This window comes from Rutidosis leptorrhynchoides, chromosome 10, assembly GCF_046630445.1.
Source record: "Rutidosis leptorrhynchoides isolate AG116_Rl617_1_P2 chromosome 10, CSIRO_AGI_Rlap_v1, whole genome shotgun sequence".
Classification (NCBI taxonomy): Eukaryota; Viridiplantae; Streptophyta; class Magnoliopsida; order Asterales; family Asteraceae; genus Rutidosis; species Rutidosis leptorrhynchoides.
Window position 1 is genome coordinate 200,222,135 of NC_092342.1, and position 5,873 is coordinate 200,228,007.

The window sequence follows — 5,873 nt, forward strand, 5'->3', positions numbered from 1 at the left end:
CAACAACCCCATAATAATCTAAAAACCTTTTTTCTCACCCCAACTACTGAATCCGTCACTTGTGGGAAAGTTTTATTTAAAAGCTGCAATTCGATGTTCTTTTTCTCACTTTGGTAAGAAGCGAACATCACTAACCCGTAAGCATAACATGCTTCTTTATGTTGCATGTTAGAAGCTCTTTCTAATTTACGAAATCCTATGTTGGGATATGTTGAGTCAAAATAGGTTCTTAACCCGTAGCGTAAAATTGCATTTGAGTTCCCCGTATTTAACACTTTAAAGAAAACACGGCGTAACTTAAAGTCTCCCCAATGTGATATACCCCACCTATCAAAGGAAAGCCTTTTATAAACTAAGGCATTTCTGGAAAGTCTTTCAAATATTTGACAAGTTAATTTCTCCATAACTAAATGTGCTGATGAATTCTGACCGACTCTAGACAAGATTTCCTCAATCATATCCTCTGGTAGGTCTTCTAAAATATTCGGTTGTCTACCCTTAACGTCCATTTTGTTTTTATACTGTAAAATAGACAAGGATTAGATTCGTAATAACAAACAATACAAGCAATTTTTACATAGAACATAAAAGTACAAGCACACTACAATACATTTATTACACAACATGCTCAAACCCCTCTAATCTGAATCACTGGTTTCTTCTTCTTCGGACTTGGTTCTTTTTCCTAATTTTCTAGGGATATATGATGTTCCTCTAATACGAGCCGTCGTTTTCCACATTGGTTTAGAGGTTCCCGGGTTATTGTCACGATATTGAAAATACGGGTGTTGACGGTACATATAAAGTTCATCGGGGTCGGAATCAGATTTCTCTATTTTGATACCTTTTCCCTTATTATTTTCTTTTGCCTAATTAAATTGGGTCGGGGTAATTTCTATAACATCATCGGAATCCTCATCAGGATCCGATTCATCGAAAAATTGGTAATTTTTCCAATATTTTGCTTCCTTAGCGGAAACACTATTGACCATTATTAACTTTGGTCGATTGGTTGAGGATTTTCTTTTATTTGACCGGTTTTCTGTGGTTCCTACTATTCCCCCCTCCGGAACCTCTTCTTCTTCCAGTTCCTCTTCTTCTGGTTCCTCTTCTTCCGGTTCCTCTTCTTCCGGTTCCGTTTCCTCTTCTTCCGGTTCTTCGGGAACTTGTGAATCTTGCCAATATATATTCGACTCTTCGTTATTATTAGGTGAGTCAATGAGATTTGTGCTAGAGGTAGACATCTATCACACAATATCAAATGTTAAGAGATTAATATATCACATAATATTTACATGTTAATAATATATAGTTTCCAACAAAAATGTTAAGCAATCATTTTTAAAGAAAACACGGTCGAAGTCCAGACTCACTAATGCATCCTAACAAACTCGATAAGACACACTAATGCAAATTTTCTGGTTCTCTAAGACCAACGCTCGGATACCAACTGAAATGTCCCGTTCATATTGATTATAAATTTTCCATATTAATTAATTTCGTTGCGAGGTTTTGACCTCTTTATGAGACGTTTTTCAAAAGACTGCATTCATTTTTAAAACAACCATAACCTTTATTTTATCAATAAAGGTTTTAAAAACATTACGTAGATTATCAAATAATGATAATCTAAAATATACTGTTTACACACGACCATTACATAATAGTTTACAATAGAAATATATTACATCGACATATATTTCTTGAATGCAGTTTTTACACAATATCATACAAACATGGACTCCAAATCTTGTCCTTATTTTAGTATGCAACAGCGGAAGCTCTTAGTATTCACCTGAGAATAAACATGCTTTAAACGTCAACAAAAATGTTGGTGAGTTATAGGTTTAACCTATATATATATCAAATCGTAACAATAGACCACAAGACACATCCCATACATAGAGATAAAAATCATTCATATGGTGAACACCTGGTAACCGACATTAACAAGATGCATATATAAGAATATCCCCATCATTCCGGGACACCCTTCGGATATGATATAAATTTTGAAGTACTAAAGCATTCGGTACTTTGAATGGGGTTTGTTAGGCCCAATAGATCTATCTTTAGGATTCACGTCAATTAGGGTGTCTGTTCCCTAATTCTTAGATTACCAGACTTAATAAAAAGGGGCATATTCGATTTCGATAATTCAACCATAGAATGTAGTTTCACGTACTTGTGTCTATTTTGTAAATCATTTATAAAACCTGCATGTATTCTCATCCCAAAAAATATTAGATTTTAAAAGTGGGACTATAACTCACTTTCACAGATATTTCCTTCCTCGGAAATAAGACTTGGCCACGGATCGATTCATGAACCTATACAAATATGTACATATATATCAAAGTATGATCAAAATATAATTACAACTATTTTTATTATGTTTTAAAGATTTGAGTGTATTAAGTCAGCTGTCCTCGTTAATAACCTACAACTAGTTGTCCACAGTTAGATGTACAGAAATAAATCGATATATATTATCTTGAATCAATCCACGACCCAGTGTATACACGTCTCAGGCTAGATCACAACTCAAAGTATATATATTTTTGGAATCAACCTCAACCCTATATAGCTAACTCCAACATTACTGCATATAGAGTGTCTATGGTTGTTCCAAATAATATATATACATGGGTCGATATGATATGTCAAAACATTTGCATACGTATCTATGGTATCCCAAGATTACATAATATATTAGAATACATGTATAATACAATATAAGTTAGCTAGGATATGATTTGTATAGATTTGTTAAACATTTTCCGTATTAAAAAGATCAAAAATATCCAATCTTGTTTTACCCATAACTTCTTCATTTTAAATCCGTTTTGAGTGAATCAAATTGCTATGGTTTCATATTGAACTCTAATCTAAGAATCCAAACAGAAAAAGTATAGGTTTATAGTCGAAAATTTAAGTTACATGTCAATTACTAAAGAGGTAGTCATTTCCGTCGAAAGAACGACATCTTGATGACCATTTTGAAAAACATACTTTCACTTTGAGTTTAACCAAGATTTTTGGATATAGTTTCATGTTCATATGAAAAATCATTTTTCCCAGAAGAACAACTTTTAAATCAAAGTTTATTATAATTTTTAATTATCCAAACCAAAACAGCCTCCGGTTTCACTACGACGGCGTATATCCGATTTTATGGTGTTCATCGTGTTTCCAGGTTTTAAATCATTAAGTTAGCATATCATATAGATATAGAACATGTGTTTAGTTGATTTTAAAAGTCAAGTTAGAATGATTAACTTTTGTTTGCGAACAACTTTAGAATTAACTAAACTATGTTCTAGTGATTACAAGTTTAAACCTTCGAATAAGATAGCTTTATATGTATGAATCGAATGATGTTATCAACATCATTACTACCTCAAGTTTTCTGGATAAAACTACTGGAAATGAGAAAAATGGATCTAGCTTCAAAGGATCCTTGGATGGCTTGAAAGTTCTTGAAGCAGAATCATGACACGAAAACAGTTCAAGTAAGATTTTCACTCGAAATAAGATTGTTATAGTTGTAGAAATTGAATCAAAGTTTGAATATGAATATTACCTTGAATTAGAAAGATAACCTACTGTAAATAACAAAGGTTCCTTGATCTTAGATGATTACTTGGAATGGATTAGAAAACTTGGAAGTAGACTTGCAAACTTGGAAGTATTCTTGATTTTTATGAAACTATACTTATGAAATTTATGAAGAACACTTAGAACTTGAAGATGGAACTTGAGAGAGATCAATTAGATGAAGAAAATTGAAGAATGAAAGTGTTTGTAGGTGTTTTTGGTCGTTGGTATATGGATTAGATATAAATGATATGTAATTTTGTTTTCATGTAAATAAGTCATGAATGATTACTAATATTTTTGTAATTTTATGAGATATTTCATGCTAGTTGCCAAATGATGGTTCCCACATGTGTTAGGTGACTCACATGGGCTGCTAAGAGCTGATCATTGGAGTGTATATACCAATAATACATACATCTAAAAGCTGTGTATTGTACGAGTACGAATACGGGTGCATACGAGTAGAATTGTTGATGAAACTGAACGAGGATGTAATTGTAAGCATTTTTGTTAAGTAGAAGTACTTTGATATGTGTCTTGAAGTCTTTCAAAAGTGTAAGAATACATATCAAAACACAACATGTATATACATTCTAATGGAGTCGTTAAGTCTTCGTTAGTCGTTACATGTAAGTGTTGTTTTGAAACCTTTAAGTTAACGATCTAAATTAATGTTATTAACCCAATGTTTATTATATCAAATGAGATGTTAAATTATTATATTATCATGATATTATGATGTATGAATATCTCTTAATATGATATATACATTAAAATATCGTTACAACGATAATCGTTACATATAAGTCTCGTTTCGTAATTCTTGAGTTAGTAGTCTTGTTTTTACATATGTAGTTCATTGTTAACACACTTAATGATATATTTAAATATCATTTTATCATGTTAAATATAGTGTATCAATATCTTAATATGATACATATATATTTAGTAGAGTTATCATAACGATAATCGTTATATATATCATTTCGAGTTTCTTAACTTAGTAATCTCATTTCTTATGTATATCACACATTGTTAATATACTTAGTGAGATACTTACTCATCATAATCTCATGTCAACCATATATATATGTCTATATATACCACAACATGTAGTTTTTTTACAATTTTGTAACGTTCGTGAATCGCCGGTCAACTTGGGTGATCAATTGTCTATATGAAACTTATTTCATTTAATCAAGTCTTAACAAGTTTGATTGCTTAACACGTTGGAAACATTTAGTCATGTAAATATCAATCTCAATTAATATATATAAACATGGAAAAGTTCGGGTCACTACAAAATAAAGGTTATGGTTGTTTTAAAAATGAATGCAGTCTTTGAAAAACGTCTCATATAGAGGTCAAAACCTCGCGACGATATCAATTAATATGGAACGTTTATAATCAATATGAACGAGACATTTCAATTTACAACACTGGTAATAACAATGTATGACTCTCTAAATTATGAACTACTATTAGGTTTGTAAGCATGTAACACTATGTCATGTAAATCGTGTGTCTTTATACGTTAAAACAGCAACAAAGTGTCTATATTTATGTTATATGTTATTGCAAACAAAAAAATGATAAAACAATAATATGATCGTTGTAAAAAATGCAGAAAATATTGAGCAGCAACGCGCGACCCCCAACTCTTGTATATATACTAATTCACGTAAATGACGAACCAATACGGATCCGCCAAGTACTCCTTTTTCACTATTATACTGTAGCAGTACTGTAGCACTGTAGCAGTTTTTTTTTTTTTCAAATACATATTTTTTTATTATTATTATTATTTTTTTTTTATTTTTTTGCAAATACATAAAAATCTAATTCCAATTTTCTAATACAACCCTATCGTAGGTGTTTATTTAATGGGTTTTCTAGCAACAAATAGAAGCCTAAAAATATAGTAGAATATTACCATAACAGTTGCCGACCATTGCGTAAATGGTCTGGAAAGAGTGGACAACATTTTGATGACTTTCAGGCCGAAAAATGTCTAACGATATAGTAGCGTTAAAATGACAATAATCTTCCGCGAAGCGCGGACCACAAATCTAAGTTATTTATAATTACCGGGTAAATATTCTTTAAAAAAAAAAAATAATGTGTACTTAAGTAGTCTGCGTTGTTTGTTTGGTTCGAAGGGTAGATGGTGTCATGTCTAATAGTTATCCTTAATTAGTTTATGTATTTGATTTCCAAAAATAAGTAGTGGTAGTGGTAAACTGGTAATACAGGGGTCACCGTCACTTGCCTTT